At 43.6% G+C, this 20,337-nt stretch overlaps 1 protein-coding gene across 1 annotated transcript in view; it reads left to right on the top strand.

The window, feature by feature from the left end:
- The first annotated feature begins 563 nt into the window (after nucleotides 1–563).
- Nucleotides 564–20,337, top strand: part of LOC124545255 (putative fatty acyl-CoA reductase CG8306) — a 168,714-nt gene continuing 148,940 nt past the window's right edge. The window contains exon 1 of the mRNA XM_047124133.1: nucleotides 564–652. The gene's annotated coding sequence lies outside the window, so the exon portion shown is untranslated. The remainder of the gene's footprint in view (nucleotides 653–20,337) is intronic.

Here is a 20,337-nt window from a genome sequence, read left to right as displayed (position 1 = left end):
CTCGGTCGACCGACGTTCGGCCGAATGCAAGCTTGATTGGCTGGTTGGCTGTTGGACCAAACAGCGAGGTCATCGGTCCCATCGGATTGGGGAAGTATGAGGAAGGTAATCGGCCGCACCCTTTCAAAGGAACCTTTGGCTGACGCATTTTAAGGACGTCACGGTAAACCTAAGTCAGGATGGCCGGATGCGTGTTTGAGCTGTCATCCTCCCGAGTGCGAATCCAGTGCTACCCACTGCGCCACCTCGCTCCGTGAGTCGAGGCTCTGTCGTTCGTTGGCCTGGTATGTACGCTCCTTTAGCCGTATCTGAACAGTGTTTTTTCACGCACGCAGTGACAGAAGACGAGATGAAACATTCTTTTACGGGCATGCTGCACTGTGTGCAGGCGATGTGGGTTTGAGCACGCTTCTAGGAGTCGCTTGCACAAGGACGCTCGCGGTCGACCCAGACCAGCAGGCCAGGCCGCCACCCGCCCCGCCCTCCCTCCCCCTACCGCAGCCCCCCCCCCCCCCCTGCACGTGCTCTGCCGTCGCGTCGCCGGCAGCTAACGCAGTCCCTGAGCGCTGGCAGCACGCATCGGCATTCCGCAGCACGTCACGGTGCCACACAGCGCGCTACGGTACGCGACGCCTTCCAGCCACTGCCGCAGGTGAGTCACAACTTTTCCGTTTCTCCATTTTCAAAAGCTTGAGGCGCACACAAACAAGGATCAGCGTTAAAATCCGTCACATAACAGAACCCAGAGCGTTGACCTCGATGGGGAGTGTTCATCAGAGACAAGGGTATAGGAGTGACCCAGGCAAGTGTGGCAGGACAGCCATTGTTTTCTATTTACGCAAACGATCTTGCGGACAGGATGGGCAACAGTCTGCGGCTGTTTGCTGAATCTTCTTTGGTTTATGGGATGGTGTCGCGTCGAGTGGCTGTCGGAAGACGCAAGGTGAACAATACAAGGAAAAGATAGATTGCTACACACCGTAAGGACGACACGCTGATTTGCAAACGGGCACAACGAAAGGACACTTACACATTAGGTTTCGTCAAAAGCCTTCTTCACAGAAGAAAACATACACACACTCATTCACACAAGCAAGCACACCTCACGCACACACAACCACCATCTCCGGCAGCTCGGACGAAAAGGGCGGGTAGAAGAGAATGAAACAAGCAAATAATCCTAGTGAATGTATGTCCAGAAACGAATGGTTTCCACGGTAGCATGTGTTACGACTGAGTTCTTGAACACCTTATGACAGATCACATTTGATTTGTTCGACACGTTCGACAGTGCTACACGTATCCTCATATGGCGAGAAGTTGTAAGACGCAATGCACCCAGGAACCGTGTGGAACATGATGTTGCACTGACCTCTAAACCTCTGAACACGGCACACTCCGACCAACGTCATTGTTACCCTCTGTTCCTTCCCCTATGCGTCTTTTGAGGGGTGAATTCGGAACTCCTTTTTAGGATTCCGCACCTGAATCGGTAGAAACGGATCACCTCAGTCCGTCCGCCACTCTGGTAACACCCTTTCTACTCAGAATTGGGTAGAGGTATCAAGCAGCAGAGCTGTTCTCGGCGCTTCAGTCCGGAACCGCGCCACTGCTACGGTCTCAGGTTCGAATCCTGCCTCGGTCATAGATGTGTGTGATGTCCTTAGGTTAGTTAGGTTTAAGTAGTTCTAAGTTCTAGGGGACTGATGACCTCACATGTTAAGTCCCAGAGTGCTCAGAGTCATTTGAACCATTTTTTTTAGGTATCAAGCTGACATTTATGTCACATGCTAAGGTCTAGGTCCCTCGGCGGCGTAAAAAATTTAACCTCATAAGTCAACGCAATCGAAAGATAAAACCGTAGATGGCACATGTTCTGATACTCGCAAAATCAACCTGCAAAATCTATAAGCGAAATGTATGTAGTCAGGGGGCCTCTAAGTCTAGAGGTTGAGCGCTCGCCTAAAAACAGACAAGTCGTGGCATTGAATCTCTCTCGGGCAACGGATTTTTCATTCCTCCCTTTGAGTAGCGTTAAACTCTCAAGTACGTTAGGTGTCGCCTGAAACAACACGCAGTTGAACTGTAGGTCCCTCTTCCGCGGCTGCAGAACTGCGGCAATTTAGCGACACATAAATCGCCGGCGTGGTGTCCAGTAGAAAGACCTGCAAAAGCTCGTGGAGCCACGTGAAATTATTATCGCCTGTGTACACAATTAAGTCGTCTTAAGCACATCTCCAGGTTTTATGGATGAGAAAGCGCGATCGCATCGAAGGGCGCAGGTGTAGAAGCCCTTGGAACCAGAGGGATATTCGGCTCGTGAATTGGCCTGCGCTTTACCACGACATAAAGCACATCGAGCAAGTGTAGACTGCACTGGGCAGCAGTATTGCGGCACGTTCACGTGTGTCGAAATCCGTCGATCACTTCTGAACCGCGCCGGTGGAAGAACGGAACGCCCCACCGCTAGAACTCGTTACGAACCTTGTGGCCCGCATGCGACCACACCACCTTGCAGATCGTCCGCTGCCGCCCGTGGCACTCACAGACCCTGTTACGAAGCATTCACCGCCTTTTGTGATGCCCAAGTGACCGTCATAAATTGCAGTGCCTTCAGAGTAATTATTGTCTCGAATAAAAGTGTTATTTCTCTCGGTCTCACTGCACATTTCTTTCAGTTACTTTTTATATTTCACTGTAGCAGTTCTTTCTACATATGACCCGAGTTTCGTCTAGCTATGTGACTTGGAAGCAACAAATTATGCGAGAGTTTCTTTCGTCCTTAAGTGTCTTATTTATGAAACGACTACTCGCTTTATTAAAGCAGTTGAGTTTCACGTAGAATGATTTTACACTTATTAAGTTGACAGCGTAAATGTCCAGGGCAGGGTCTCCCAAACTCTGTTCCGCAGAACACTGTCTCCGAGAAAAATTATCAGTAACGTGCGTCTCTTCTCTGACATTTTTACGACACTAATGACACACAAATCGTGATATCATTTTAAAAATCATGATTTCTGTGTCGTTAGTTAAGTATTAAAATTGAAGTAATCACTGAATAAAACAAGTTGTCTCATTTTTTTTTTAATTTTTTAACTCTCAAAATAAACAAAGTGCTTCATCAGAGTACCGGAATTCTCAAAGTGTTCCGTCAGAGGAAAGGTTTGCGAACCCCTGGTCAGTGATAAGCCTATTCCTCCAGCTACACTCAAGTTCACTGTCATTTCATGTCATCTCACTCTCCCTCACACAATTTATAGCAGGAGTTACACTAATCGGCAGTGCTGCTATTGAAAACGTTTCTGTAGACACACCGAGAACGCAAAACCAGTACATAAATACTTGCACTTAAACTGGAAGACCAAGGAACGAAAGATAAATTGATGACTAATAAATGAAAAACAAAGTGTATTAGCACATTGGAAAGATATACACATTCCATTTGGCGTCTTTAAAAAATGTAATGCATTCAGTAAAGTAACCTGCCCCTAAACAAATTACTGGCAGAAACTTCTGGGTAAATCGATCGTGTGTCGCACGGTCGAGGCGAGCGACCGATTGCAGGCGGTGTCGACCTTCGGAACTCGACACTCGGCGCTCAGCTGGTTTACACGCGAGCACGTGACACAGACGCACGACTCTTCGTCCTTTTTGACACGAAAGTCGCTCTCGTGAAACCGGTCGAAGGCGGCGATCTGGAACTCTGCCAGCTCTGCGTTTGAGTCACATCATTATCGATCTAAGCTTCCAGCAAACACTTTTATTGGTACAGCTAATCCTGTTCCATCAGAATGACAGACAGTAAGAGCAATAATAATCCTAGTGGAAAATTCGTGGTGAGGTTCGGTTTCATAATGCTTTCACGTTGTTGCAGTGCCAGAGTTGATATCTCCTGAAGATTACATCACTCTTAATTCCTTGCTTCTGCATCTCTTTACAGTTCCGGTATTCATACTGAAATACGCATAATTTCCGCCAAAAATTACATGACTGTTCTTTATAGATGTTGTATTTTCCGCTATCTTTATTAAAAATCATATGCGCGTGTTAGAAAGAGATATTCATAAAATGTCTGTGCTCTTATGACAGCTACTACCTCAAATTCTGGCGGGGTACCAATGAGGAGGAAGAATTATAAATGTAATGACTTCCTGTGATAACAGTTCAATATGCGCAATGGTGTATCGATAATTTAATGTTAATTTCACGATGATTTCTTATTATACAGACAGTGCACCACACCACCGACATACTGCTATGATTTTTATGCTTCTTATTCCTCTTCTTCTTCTGCTTCTGCTTCTTCTTCTTCTTCTTCTTGTTGTGCTTTTACTGCCTCGTCGGAGCACTTCAACCATTTTCCGGTCGTCTTTTTCAATAGATTTTCTTTCCGAATTGCCGAGTATCTTTTCATTCGTTCTGATATTTTTTGTCATTTCTCATCTCTAAATACCCTTTTTATTGTTTGTCTATTTTTGGTTCAAATCTTATTTTTATGTTTTTCAATTTCCTTAAACTTGCTGTTTGTTTTGCAAATCTTCCACGGTTAATTCTTGCTCCTTCACATTCTCTCTGGTTTTATTTATCCACTCTACTTGCTGGTTTTATTTATCCATTCAAGAAGAATGGATAAAGCGTGTTCCAACATTCCTCTATAATTTTTCTTGTTAATCTAGTTTCTGATGTCTTCGTAATGCGAACAAAAAGAGATCTTATTTTTCTGTATAGTGTCTGTAATGGACACTGGTTCACCTTACACCACTTCATTTCGAACTATCCACCTTCGCCCTTTCTCCATCTTTCTGACATTTATGCATGTTCTAGCTAGTCTTCTCTCTACTTTTAGGATTTTGTCGGTTCTGTTTTTGTGGGTGACACTGAAAAGTTTCACTTCCACACGTCACCTCTGGTTAAATCACCATCTTGTAACGTTGTACTTTAGTTTTCATTGACAGACATTTTTTATTGTGTGTACACCATGTTAATTTTTGAGCTTTTTGTTTTGTTAGTTCTTTCTTGCCATGCAGGTTTCTACTCCAAGTTGCATTTTATAATTTCTCATAGGTTTTAAAATTGCTTCACTATTTTTACTTTCCTGTTATTTACTGTCATGTGGTTGATTACTGATACATCTGCTTCCATTCTCTCAGTCTTTTCGAATAATATCTGGAATCCTATTTTTTATGCTACATTTTGTAGGCTAGTTATTTGATTTCTGGCTTCTTGAATGTTATTGGCTAGTAACGCTAAGTCATCAACGAGTCCCAAGCAGTTGACGTTTATTTGGCTTCTTGGTTCCAATTCTTAGGTTTTTAGAATTTTCCTTGTACCATTTCCTCATCTCGTACTCCAGAGCAAAGTTGAAAAGTAATGACGATAAACCATCTCCCTGTCTTAGCTCTGTTTTAATCGTAAATGGCTCAGACATTTCAGATCTAAACTTTACTTTAGATTTTATGTTTGTTAGTGTTTTTGAAGGTTATATTTTTTATTACTTTGTGATGGAGCTTCTTCATCACTGAAGATACGTGGATGCAATCATAAGGTCTTTTTGAAGACTACGAAGGTTATGACTCCTTATTTTTGTCTTTTTTTGTAGTAATCCATTACCAATTTCAAGATGATTATCTGCTCTGGGCAGCTTGTCCAGGGTCTAAATCCTCCTTGGTATTCTCGTAGTTGCACTTCAAGCTGATCTTTACGACGATTGTATAGAATTCTTGACATGACTTCATATGTGATATCCAAAATGTAAATTCCTTATAGTTGACTGAATTTGATTTGTCGCCTTTTAAGTGTTCTACACCTTTGTTCCATATTTTCACTATCCATTGGTGTAATGATGTCTTCACTGTTTCTGCTGCATATTTCCAGTGTTCCGAACGTTGATCTTCTCCACTTGCTTTGTAATTTTTGAGCTCTTTCAGAGCTTTTTAGACTTCATGGATTGCCGGTGGGTTTATACTTTCTGCTGGTGTTTTAATAGAGGTATCTGAGTTTATTTGAAATAATTCTGAGCGATCTTCGAAATTTAGTAATACGGTAAATGTTTCCGCTGAAATTCATGTATTTTACTACTATTGTGGGCCATCTTATTCTTTTTATCTTTTAACATTAATGTTGGAGGATCATATCTTTGTAATTGTCTACTAAATATTTTGTAGTAATTCCCTAAGTGTGTTTTCTCGCTATTTCTGTCTATCATTAGAAGTATATCTTTTTGACAGAACGAAAACACCGTCAGGAATTGTGAAGCAACTACGGACAATATGGCCGCACAAATGAAGACTATCTTTTTGATGTTGGTGCTTAATCCTGCTTATTATTTTTGTGTTATGTTTCTTTGCTCTGTGAGTTCCGAGTGCGATTCTTCTGTTTTATAACTCTGATACCTTAACCAGGCTTGGTGTCGGTGTGCCACTGTTTTAGCACGCTCTTCGTTTCACCATTGGTGTTTGTTCCCTGGGTTTGTTGAGGCCATCTCTTCAGCTATTTCTGGGAACTATTTCCTCTAGACCATGTGCCATTTTTATATTCCTTGTTTCTTGTTCGTATTCCTTGTTACTTGTGAATTTATGAGAGTCGTAGGTTCTCTTCTTTTTAGGGTGCGAGTTTTTCTTTGTCAATGGGGTGAACTCTGCTATTATTTTTGTAATGATCTGATCCAGTATCTGTCCCTTTCAGAACTTTCGCATTGTAGATTTCCATACGGTAATTTTTATCCATACAGACATGATCCAGTTGCCATTCCCCATTTTTACGATTATCGTTATTATTGCTTACATTCCTGAACGAGAAATCCTGATACGTTATGTAACACTAGGAAATAAAAATAACATGACTCGAATCCAGTATGGGCTGACGTGTAGTCTGCCGCACTAAGATCGAGTCACATTCGATGGAACACAAGGGAAGTTGAAAACATTCCACAATACACTATAGCGGTGCCATCCACACAGCCTGTCGACGGAACGGTACGCGACTTCAGCCGTCGAGAAAGTTTTGTCGATTGCATTGGAGAGGAACGGTATCTCTTCCGGAAAGTTAAACTGCTCCCGCAGTGCTCACTCAAATTACACCAATCGATCTCGTGCTTTTGCACTTTCTTCGCGTTTATTTTATTACTAGCTGAGGACCCGACGTTTCTCGGATATATATTTATTCCAGTTCTTTTAGTCTATCTCCTCCTTCCCCACTCTTTGACCTCCTCCAGTCTCTCCCTGTCCATTCCCCACTCTCTCTCTCAATCTCCTCCTCTTTCCTTTCTCTGTCCATCTCCTCCTGCACCTCTCTCTGCCTCTCTCTTCTTCCCTTTCTCTGTACATTTCCCCCTCCCACTCTCTCTGTCCATCTGCTCCTCCCTCATGTGCGCGTCCACCTCCTTCTCCCTCTCTGTATGTTCATCTCCCCTCCCACCTACTTCAGTAGAAAGTTGCTGCCTCTTACCCCAACAGTATTTCTTCCTACTTTTGGTTGTAATCGATCCATTGGTTTAGAGGGATTTTTTTCCCGCGGCTTTGCCCGCATACGCATACATTTAACTTATTTCACTCATATTGCTACACATATTTCATCTGTATTTCTAACGGACTTGGCCATGCAGTTTCGTTTCCGCGCTTTATGACGTCATACCGCCCGACGTAGTGTCATACAATGATATAATTTCGCAAGTATATCCAGTGGTATACGCTGACACTGTTTGCGAAATGTGTTGCAAATAGAGTTAGTAGTAAGTAAGTAATAAATTAAAAGGTCATGTATGGTGCGGCAGTTTTACTGCACGAACAGCGAAAAAGTAGTAAGCGATAACCTTTTCTCCTTTCATCATTTTGTGGGTGGTGAGAGAGAGAAAAAACCTCGTAAAGGTTTGAAATTACGTGCAAAGCTTGTTGCAATTCAGTAAGCGCTCTCATTCTCAAACATTGAATAAAAAACAAAGTGCGGCTATTCGCTCCTCGCGAGCTGCTCCCCCTTTCCACTCGCACCCGTTTGAGAGGTTGATGGTTCTTACTCCCAGAGTAAATCTTTCCAGACGGTAAATGACGTGTTTACCAAATTTGGTTGAAATCGAGCCAGTGGTTTACGAGTAGATGTGAAACATACATAGTTCCAACATACATAGTTCCATAGATTTAGCTCCATTTTACATGACGACTGCGATATTTCTTCCAAGGGTGTTCTTCCACAAGAGAAGCCAGATATTTCAAAGCGAAAATGACTTAGGTTCTATAAAATCTAGACAAAGACTGCACTGTTCATAAATAATAACATCAATTTATGAAACATTTATTATTAAGTAACCTTTTCTTTAACAGTGAGAAAGTAATCTTTCTTGATGAAGAAAGTTGTCGTGATTTTATTTAGTACCTGTGAAGAAAAAAACACAGTAGATGAGGGAAACAGGCTCCACCGACGAGGGAGTGCTGAAAAGTAGTGCCTCCGAATATTAAATTAAAGTTTTTAAATAAAACAAACTTTATTAACATTCTATATCTTTATTACTCATGTCTACATATTTATTTCTCAATCAAATCACCAAGGCGACGAACTCATTTCACCCAACGAGAGAGCAATCATAGCGTTATTATAGAGTGTTTGTTAACGGAGCTACAATCTCATTTCTGCCTGCACTGCTTCATCACTATCGCAGTGAAGTCCTTGAATGTGTTCTTTAAGTTTTGGAAACAGAAGAATATCGGATGGGGCCGATTCGGGACAATGGACTCAAGACGTCGGACTGTTGCAAGCGTCGCAGCACTCGCGTGTGGTCTGACGTTGTCAAGTTGAAGGAGATGGTGCTCCACGTGTGGACCCACTGTTTGAATTCGAAACTCGATTACAGCTCGCTGTACGCTACACACCGCCATGTTGCACGCTGCAATTCTGAGCCATCGAGCGGCACATGACTGCAAATATGTAGATATGAAGAATAAAGATGTAGAATGCTAATAATGTTGGTTTTACTTAAAAAGCCTTAAGTGTTTTCACATAAAAAATTTGCAGGCATGACTTTTCAGTACGCTCTCTTATTCCTTTCTAAATATAGTTGGATGAGCTTCTATGTAATGAATGCTGATGTTTTAAAATCTTTGTACGATACTTTTCCAGTTACTTCACTTCTCCGCAGCTTACCATTGAAACACTGTCAAGATTAACCATTTTGAGGTTTGCTATGGATACCAATAAACCTTATCGTTGCAAGTTGCTTAATGCTGATAGTATATTTCGACTTTTTTGCAGCACACATCATATCTCATAACAATCACTTACACCATAAATTTGTTTTCAGTTAGTTCTGCCGTGAGTAAGCACAGTTTTTCCTTCACTTACACCCAGATGTGTCGCACGGCAGTTACAGCGTCATCAGCGCTTTTCTTTTTTTAAAAAAATATTTAAGCGGAATGAAAATAAATACTCCATTATTACTGAATGGTTTTTGTACAAGTTTTGGTAGCCAAACGAAGAGTGGAAATTGGACGACTGAGATATTAAATGGATCAGCGTGAGGACTAATTTTAGCAAATAATATTTAATTGCTTGAAACTAATCAGGATAGTTACGAAAATATTAATTGGTGATTTGAGAGAAAATTGAAATATTTAACGATCAGTTGCTGCTCTCAAAAGCCTAGCTATTTTGCACGTAAAAGTTACATTGGTGTATATTGGTGACATAAAGGCTTCCTTCGATTCAAATACTAAATTTGGGACGTTTCGAGAGCAGGAGACACTAAGAACACGAATGAGGAGTCGAAATGTTTATCTAGTCAAGGCAGAGCTACTTTGCATACAGCCAAATAAGAGTTACATTTAACTGTCAAAATGGGTAGTTGGTATCAAGTACTAAATTTCTTAAAGAAAAGACCATAGGGAAAGAAATGAAATATCAAGATCAGGCTTTCTGAAAAAACCCTGAAAATTAAAAAAAAAGTTGAAAACCATGGGTCAAATATTTTGTGTAGAATAGAGAAATATTTCACGTGCATTTGAGTGATGCTCGAAATTTTATACAGGAACTTAGGTGCCTCAAAAGTTCCTCTAATCTTTTTTATTCCTTACTTTTAAACAAATCATTTCAGACAGCATTTGATGGATATTTTTCAAAAACGTTTGTTAACACGTGTTGTGGTTTTTGTGGCACAGCATGTGTTAACACGAAAACAAGCAAATGTACCACCGAGGATGCTGTAACTTCAGCTTAACGTGTCTGGCGTAAAAGAAGGGAAAAAAATGTTTGTTCAAGGCGGAACGTATCCAAAAACAAACTTATTTGGAAGTAAACACTGACACAAGTGAGCTTTAGCGTCAAGGTGACTATCACTTTCAGCGTTTGCTATTGGGCTAAGCGATGTGTTGTCGTTCGGTCGAGTGTGAATTCAGCGCCGTTAGACGGCGAGGTCGGCTTCCAGTTGTGTGAACTGTGTGTCGTCGGTTGCGCCAGCGTCGCTGCCCGACGCCTAACGCCGTCCTGTGGTACACAACAGGCTGGTCAAACTTTGAACGTCGATTTGCTTCTGAAACGCGAGAGCAGCATTCTTTGTATGTGAGTATGCGCTACATTCGTGCAGAAATCGAGCACTATCGGTGACCCGTTGGATGTATGCTTCCCCTGCGGGAATTAACACGCTATCTGCCAGTCACGTATTTTAGTTTTCCGGTCCCCGAAGTATTTTCACGAGGCGAGTGTACATCTTCAGCGGGGTTATGTAGTATTCGAATTTGACGTCACATACAGTTCCTTTATTCCATTAATCGTAAAAGGATTAAATAAAGGTCTTGCCGACGACGGCGTCATCAGGGACGGAACACAAGGGGCGGAAGTACATCGGCTGCCTCCTTCCCAATGGAACCATCCCGGCTTTGAGCTGTACATACTAACTAAAAAAAAATCACAACAGCAAGAAAGTGTTGTGCAACATAAAAGAAAATTGTTAGGCATGTTTATACATCTGAAAGATGATGTCTATCCAAATTTTCCGCCAGTTGCATAAGAGTGGTTATAGTACCAACAATATGCGGGTGCAATTCACGTTTGCTTTAAATACACGGTGTAATGGTCCTGGACGATAGTTATCTTTGAGATTGGGCGTGGTCAGTTGATGTTAGTCAAGAATGCCTTTAAGGCAACAAAGGCGCCATTTCCAACACCTCACTGAGTTTAAACGAGGTCGTGTAATAAGGCTACAAAAGCTGGTTGTTGCATCTGCGATACTGCAGAAAGCTGTGGCAGGAATATAGTCAGTGTACAAGATGGCTGGCAGCGGTGGTCACAGGAAGGTACGGTCGCAAGGAGACCGGGCTCCAGGTCACATGGCGGCACTGAGGGGAAGACCATCGCGTTCAGCGTCCTATTGCATCTGCAGCAGCAAACTGAGCGGCAGTTGGCACCACACTGACACAACGAACTGTTACAAATGGGTTACTTCGAGGACAGCTCCGAGCCAGACGCCCTGTAGCGTGCATTCTACTGGCTCCAAGCCACCGGCATACGCGACTTCAGTGGTGTTAAGCGAGGCTCATTGGAGGCAGAGTGGAAGTATGATGTGTTTTCTGATGGAAGCTGGTTCTGCCTCGGCGCCAGTGATGGCCGCGTGTTGGCTAGGGGGAGGCCACTGGAGGACCTGCAACCATCCTGCCTGCGTGCTAGACACACTGGACCTACACCTAGAGTTATGGTCTGTGGTGCGATTTCGTATGTCAGCAGGGGCACTCTCGTGGTTATCGCACGCATTCTGACTGTAAAATTGTACGTCAGTGTGGTGATTCGACCTGTTGTGCCGCCATTAATGAAAAACATTTTAGGGAGTGTTTCCAACACGATAACGCTCGCCCACGTAGCGATGTTGTAGCCCGACACGCTGTACAGAGTGCTGACATGTTGCCTTGGTCGGCTCGATCACCAGACCCGCCTCCATCATCGGACGAAAACTCCAGCGCCATCCACAGGACATTAACCGTCCCTGTGTTGACCGACCAATTGCAACGAATATGGAACTTCGTCCCAGAAACTGACATCGGGAACATGTACAACCAAATACATGCTCTTTTCCACACTTGCATTCAATATTCTGGCGGTTACAGCGGTTATTAATGTACCACCTTCACATTTGCAATGACTTATCTCACGCATATACAGGGTGGTCCATTGATCGTGATCGGGCCAAATATCTCACGAAATAAGCGTCAAACGAAAAAACTACAAAGAACGAAACTTGTCTAGCTAGCTTGAAGGGGGAAACCAGATGGCGCTATGGTTGGCCCGCTTGATGGCGCTGCCATAGGTCAAACGGATATCAACTGCTTTTTTAAAAATAGGAATGTTTTAGGAATATGAATGTTTTAGTTGGACCACTTTTTTTTATTAACCTGTTAGGTAGACAAATGTATTCCCGAAATTTCATTACCCTACATTATTTTTTGGCGTTTCAGTTTTTTTTCTGGCACTGTATGTTTACAGGAACCAAAATCGGGTGGCCTGAAAATGTCTCCTCCATTGGCGGGGCCAACTCGTATTTCGCTTTTTGCCTTTTATCGTAGTCTATACTCGTTGTTAGGGTACTGCTGGAAAGGTCCATGTTAATAAAAATGGCAGAGAGTGGTTCTAATGTTAAGTGATATATTTTGGGCCCCTTTAGTTTTAATTGTTTCAACCGTACGCATCTCAAGCTATTTTCGCAGGAGCGCTAATAGCCTCGCTGTTGCACACACTCATGCGCGCACCTCGCTATGCAGTTCCGTGCACGGTATAAACAGACGAAAGTGAAGAGAGTGAAAGAAATGTGCACGCATCTCATGTCGAATGCACTTGATTTTCTCACAAATGTGCCGGCCAAATAAAGAAACCTACAAGAAGCGTTTCCGCCTATTTTAAGACCCAATTTAGTTATGCGTAATGTAAGATCCTCAAAAGGAAACAGCGGATGTAGTGCCGGATAAACACTTGAGACATTCGTATCGGCACTGTAGTGGGTGCTACCAATCCTAGATTTATTTCTGGAGGAGGTCGAACGGATACTATTAGTACACGAAACACATTATATCACTTAAACACAGGTTGAGCAATATAAGAATAGTTAACCTGGGAACAGTCCATGTCAACAGGAATGTCATCATGTTTTCATTGCTGTCACTGAACACTACAGAGCCGTTATCACTTGCTATGTCAATGGACACCTAACTATAAACTCTGGTATATAGATGTCAGGTGGCAGTGGGGTTTGACTGAAAACGATGCTGTCATCGTAGGCTGTGACTGTAGAGAGGGCAGAGCAGAGCCACGCTCTGACGTAAGTAGGCTTCCGGCAGCGGCGGCGTATGGAGCCTCTCTCATTCGCTGCTACGTCAGGCAGCGACTGTCCTTACCTGTGGCTCCGTCGTGAGGTACCAACTCTCTGACATGGGGGCTCGTTCTTGGGACGACACCACAGTGAATATCAGTTGTCGTGTATACTATGTGCGATATTTCGCGACTACATTCGTGACAGACATGAGCAGAAACGCCCATTTTCACATCTGTGCATATTTTTAAAGTCTCTTCCGGTTCGTCTCGTCAGAGCAAATGGGACTTTTGCGATAAATCTGTACTGTGTTCCATCAGATGTTAAATACCAGGTGGTTAAAATTGAAATGCAACTACTCGTGGAGGTCCAGTGTGGGCTGTAGTCATCGTATGGCAGCGAAAATTGATAGGTATGCTAATGCGTTAATGCGGAACCGATATACACTGGAAAAAATTAGTTCTCATTTTGGACACCAGGTGCAAATCTGGCGCTGTGCGCTGTTTTTGTATGACGGTGCGACATTGACGTTGTCATTTGACAAGCCATTAACGTGAGTGGACAGTATGGCCATCAGTAAGAAAGACTAAGCTATGTTAGTGGAATTGTTTTTAGGAGTACGTGAATGGCAGCAATTACAGAGCTGCATTGTAAGAGCGTAGCCGATTGAAAGGTCTGAAGAGATGCCTGTTGTTACTATATTTTTTAAAGAAGATGATAATGAAATTCAAAAATACGGGTGAGCTCTGTGGCACCTGGAAGAGGAAGGCGTCGTATCCCGGTGGAAGTTATGGACGAGGTTTCTGTTGCTGTAACTGACCACACAGCACGTGCCCCGGGTAGAGCTAGCGCCCGTGAAATGTCGCGAGAATTGTCCACACCGTGGTGAACAGTATGGGAAGTGTTGCGGTCTATTTTACTCCTGTACCCGTACAAGATATAGACGATGCAGCATCAGTTGAATCCTCATGATCCGCAGCAAAGTTCTATATTTGCTCTTCGGTTTCTGGCAAGGATCGAAGTTGACGACGTGTAATTCGGTAATGTTCTGTTGAATGACGAGGCGCATTCTACACTGGATGGTGCTGTCTATACATGGAACTGAAAAATTTGGGGTGCTGCTTAACCGCGTGTTGTGTATGAACAACCATTGCACTCGCCGTATGGGATCCAGTGGTGTGGTGTGGATTCACTTTTATTCTCGGTCCGTTATTCTTGGAAGAGAGTAAATTTTTACTAGTAAAGTGAAATAATGATGGCAGTGTTCCACACACAGTTTTTACAGTATGTGTGTGGATCACCTCCATGAAGGCAAACTGAGTACCCCATTACCTCCACATTATCCCCTACTTTAATGTTTTCTGTAACTCGTAACCATAACTTCGTCATGAAGCTCAATCAGGCACGTGCATTAGTTTTTGACTTGATTGTAGACCATTTCAGGTCAAATATACTAATCTTGAATAATGACCATCTACACTCCTGGAAATTGAAATAAGAACACCGTGAATTCATTGTCCCAGGAAGGGGAAACTTTATTGACACATTCCTGGGGTCAGATACATCACATGATCACACTGACAGAACCACAGGCAAATAGACACAGGCAACAGAGCATGCACAATGTCGGCACTAGTACAGTGTATATCCACCTTTCGCAGCAATGCAGGCTGCTATTCTCCCATGGAGACGATCGTAGAGATGCTGGATGTAGTCCTGTGGAACGGCTTGCCATGCCATTTCCACCTGGCGCCTCAGTTGGACCAGCGTTCGTGCTGGACGTGCAGACCGCGTGAGACGACGCTTCATCCAGTCCCAAACATGCTCAATGGGGGACAGATCCGGAGATCTTGCTGGCCAGGGTAGTTGACTTGCACCTTCTAGAGCACGTTGGGTGGCACGGGATACATGCGGACGTGCATTGTCCTGTTGGAACAGCAAGTTCCCTTGCCGGTCTAGGAATGGTAGAACGATGGGTTCGATGACGGTTTGGATGTACCGTGCACTATTCAGTGTCCCCTCGACGATCACCAGTGGTGTACGGCCAGTGTAGGAGATCGCTCCCCACACCATGATGCCGGGTGTTGGCCCTGTGTGCCTCGGTCGTATGCAGTCCTGATTGTGGCGCTCACCTGCATGGCGCCAAACACGCATACGACCATCATTGGCACCAAGGCAGAAGCGACTCTCATCGCTGAAGACGACACGTCTCCATTCGTCCCTCCATTCACGCCTGTCGCGACACCACTGGTGGCGGGCTGCACGATGTTGGGGCGTGAGCGGAAGACGGCCTGACGGTGTGCGGGACCGTAGCCCAGCTTCATGGAGACGGTTGCGAATGGTCCTCGCCGATACCCCAGGAGCAACAGTGTCCCTAATTTGCTGGGAAGTGGCGGTGCGGTCCCCTACGGCACTGCGTAGGATCCTACGGTCTTGGCGTGCATCCGTGCGTCGCTGCGGTCCGGTCCCAGGTCGACGGGCACGTGCACCTTCCGCCGACCACTGGCGACAACATCGATGTACTGTGGAGACCTCACGCCCCACGTGTTGAGCAATTCGGCGGTACGTCCACCCGGCCTCCCGCATGCCCACTATACGCCCTCGCTCAAAGTCCGTCAACTGCACATACGGTTCACGTCCACGCTGTCGCGGCATGCTACCAGTGTTAAAGACTGCGATGTAGCTCCGTATGCCACGGCAAACTGGCTGACACTGACGGCGGCGGTGCACAAATGCTGCGCAGCTAGCGCCATTCGACGGCCAACACCGCGGTTCCTGGTGTGTCCGCTGTGCCGTGCGTGTGATCATTGCTTGTACAGCCCTCTCGCAGTGTCCGGAGCAAGTATGGTGGGTCTGACACACCGGTGTCAATGTGTTCTGTTTTCCATTTCCAGGAGTGTATTTTATATGGCCCGTATTGCCAGATGCTACAGATTAGATATAGACTTGTTCGTAAGTTCAATCATGATCATTTGTGTGCTAAGTCAATGCAATGTAACCATAGCTAAGCAAGTGCTTAACATTTACGTCTCAAAAATTTTTAGACCTAGTCATAATAATGACGATGTTGGCTTTATATTATCCATCCCACTCCTAAGTTCTTTTTAGGTGATTAAACTTTGTGCTTAAGCACAAAATTTTCCTAGACAGGACATACGTTGTAAGCACGTGATGTCTTCCTCATATCATGACCAACGAATACTTCATATATGTTAAGTCAGTCGATCTAAGTACGTTCTGCACAGGTTAACATATACGCCCTTTTCCTCGGCTGTACCTTCATTTCACTTTACTAGTAAATTCAAGGTTAGGAGTTACGTTCGCGTCTTGTCCCAACAAGTAACTATCACACAGTTTATGCGCAGGGGCAAGGTATTGCGTCCGCCTAGGCGGGCCTCATGACGCTACGGTCAGTTCCAGTACAGCACTGGTGGCTGCCGCATCGCGGTCGCGAAGTGGGGCCGAGGCAGTTCCAGATAAGTTTTTACCAGTCTGGCGATAATTTATGGATTTGTAGTTTTACCTTGACGATGTCCACTATAGACAAACGGTAGTTACTTTTATTCTGAAGAAGTGTGATGTTCAAAATTCGTTTTTCCACCTACCAATAAGTTTTCTTTACAAAATCTGACCATTCTAGCACCTCTTTCGTTTCTGTTACACAATCTAAACTTTCCAACCACATCTCCGTCTTTCCTTTCGCCAACCACCGCGTTCCAATCTCCCATTACTATGATGCACGCCTTTTTCTTCTCTCTCTCCACCAGTGATTCAACTCAGCTGTAGCATTCTTCAATCCCATTGTCGCTGTGTTGGCTCGTTGGTATGCAGACCTGTATCAGAACTACATCTTTCTTGTGACCTTTCAACCTCAGCATTATCAATCTGTTATTTATGTATTCCACCTTCATTATCATGGTTTTTACCTTATTCTTTACCGTGATAAGTCCGCAGCTCGTGGTCTCGCGGTAGCGTACTCGCTTCCCGAGCACGAGGTCCCGGGTTCGATTCCCGGCGGGGTCACGGATTTTCACCTGCCTCGAGGTGACTGGGTGTTGTTGTGTCGTCTTCATCATTCATTCCTATTACGGTGGGAGGAAGACAATGGCAAACCACCTCCACTAGGACCTTGCCTAGTACGGCGGTGCTGGTCTCCCGCATCGTTCCCCTACGCTCTGTCAAGGAGTATGGGACATCATCATCATTACCATGATAGCTACTCCATTCCATCCGTTTTTTTCCTCGCCTGAATAAAATAGTTTATGGTCATCACTCTGTAACACACCATTGCCTCCCCATTGCACCTCGCACATTCCGAGAATATCTGTATTGTTGTGCTCCATCTCTTTTTTCGCATTTTCCAATTTGCCAGATTGTAAGAGGGTGCGAACGCTCCATGTACCAATCCTTAGCTTTTCCTCTTTCCTTTTCTTTATCTTTACACTTTCCATTAGCCTCGAAGTACTCCCCTCCCGGAGATCTGATTGAGGGGATGTTTTACCTCCAGAATCATTATTTTAATATAGAGAGCCATGCCAAGTGTGCCTTGGGAATAATAATGTGGTAGCTTCCGGTTGTTTTCCACATGCGATACCAGCCGCCCACCCTGGGTCAGACGCTGTTTGCAGTCGCTCACTCTGAGTCAGACACTGCAGCTGCCTGTTGGTGCGCGGGAGTATACGGGCAGTTAATTCAGAAGTTAATCATTTTCGCCAAGACGACGTTTCCCACTGTAATTAGAGTTGTAAAACTACCATAGGCCACGGTCGGCTGTGAGCCGTAGGCGTAGACCACAGCAGCTCTCCTAGCAGCCTTCCGGTTAAGATTGTAACACCTACGTGTTAGGTGTGTTGCGTGCCTATCAAACGTTACGTTTCCATCGCTTTGTTTGTACATTCTATCAGTAACCTATTAGATTCCCCTAGAAGCCGGAAGTGATGAACCATCTAGAAACTGAGTGAGGATAGTAAAAAGGGCTGTATATCTACATAGTCATCCTGCTGCCTGTTATTTAAAAATAAACAGTATTTATAGCAAAATTGAAACTGTAAGTGTTTAATTCAGTTTTTATTAGAAAATTGTTGATTTGTAGCGTGAAACAGAGGGACGTTGTAGTAAAAATTTAAAAACAATAGCAAAACGAAGCACAGTTTCCTCAATATAAAGTTAAATTAAAAAAGAAACGCAAAACAAAAATATATCAAAGATCGCTTCAATATGCGGTCGAGCTTATATAAAACTTGTTTCTGTAATTCAAATTTATCATACTATCCGGAGAAACAAAACTGGCGTTCTACGGATGGGAACGTGGAATGTCGGATCCCTTAATAGGGCAGATAGGTTAGAACATTTAACAATGGAAATGGATAGGTGAAAGTTAGATGTCGAGAATTAGTGACGTTAAGTGGTAGGAGGAACAAGACTTTTGGTCTGGTGAATACAGTTATAAATACAAAGTCAGATAACGGCAATGCAGGAGTAGGATTAAAAATAAATAAAAAAATAGGAACGCAGATAAGCTACTACGAACAGCATAGTGAAGGCATTATTGTAGCCAAGATAGACACGAAGACCTCGCCTACCACACTACTACAAGTTTATATGTCAACTAGCTCCGCAGATGATGAAGGGATTGAAGAAATGTATGATGCGATAAAATAAATTATTCAGACAATTAAGGAAGACGAAAATTTAATAGTCATGAGGAACTGGAATTCGATTGCAGGAAAGGGAAGAGAAGAAAAACTAGTTGCTGAATATGGACAGAGGGCAAGGAATGAAGGAGGAAGCTGCCTGGTAGAATTTTGGACAGACGATAACAATCATAGCTAACATTTGGTTTAAGAATCATGAAAGAAGGTTGTATACGTGGAAGAGGCCTGGAGACACTGGAAGGTTTCATATAGATTATATAATGGTGAGACAGAGATTTAGGAACCAGGTTTTAAATTGTAAGACATTTCAAGGGGCAGATGAGGACTCTGACCACAATTTATTGGTTATGAATTGTAGATTAAAACTGAAGAAACTGCAGAAAGGTAGGAATTTAAGGCGATGGCACTTGGATAAACGGAAAGAACTAGAGGTTGTAGAGAAATTCAGAGAGTGCATTGGGGAACTTTTGACAAGAATGGGGGAAAGAAATACAGTAGAAGAAGAATGGGTGGCTTTGTGAGATGAAATAGTGAAGGCAGCAGAGGATAAGGTAGGTAAAAAGACGAGGGCTGGTAGGAATCCTTGGGTAACAGAATAGATATTGAATTTAATTGCTGAAACGAGAAAATATAAAAACGCAGTAAATTAAGCAGGAGAAAAGGAATACAAATGACTCAATAATGTGATCGAAAGGAACTGCAAAATGACTAAGCAGGGATGGCTAGAGGACAGATGTAAGGATTAGAAGCATATATCAATAGGGGTAAGATAGATACGGCCTACAGGAAAACTATAGAGACCTTTGGAGAAAAGAGAAGCACTTGCATGAATATCAAGAGCTCAGACGGAAAACCAGTCGTAAGCAAAGAAGAAAGATGGAAGGAGTATATAGAGGGCCTATACAAGGGCGCGATGTACTTGAGGGCAATATTATGGAAATGTAAGAGGACGTAGATGAAGATGAAATGGGAGATATGATACTGCGTGATGAATTTGACATATCATTGAAAGACCTAAGTCGAAACAAGGCCCTGCGAGTAGATAGCATTCCTTTAGGTAGCCTTGGGAGAGCCAGAGACAAGCGAAATACCTTCAGACTTCATGAAAAATATAATAATTCCAAAGAATGCAGGTGTTGATGGTTGTGAAAATGACCGAACTGTCAGTTTAAAAAGTCATGATTGCAAAATACTAACACGAATTCTTTGCACGCTGGTAGAAGCCGACCTCGGGGAAGATCAGTTTGGATTGCGCAGAAAAATGTTGGAATACGCGAGGCAGTACTGATCCTACGACTTGTCATCGAAGATAGGTTAAGGAAAGGCAAACCTACATTTATGGCATTTGTAGACGTAGAGAAAGCTTTTGACGATGTTCACTGGAATACTCTCTTCAAATTCTGAAGG

The sequence above is a fragment of the Schistocerca americana genome, chromosome 8 (assembly GCF_021461395.2).
Source record: "Schistocerca americana isolate TAMUIC-IGC-003095 chromosome 8, iqSchAmer2.1, whole genome shotgun sequence".
NCBI classification, from domain to species: Eukaryota; Metazoa; Arthropoda; class Insecta; order Orthoptera; family Acrididae; genus Schistocerca; species Schistocerca americana.
This window is presented reverse-complemented; position numbering and strand designations above follow the sequence as displayed.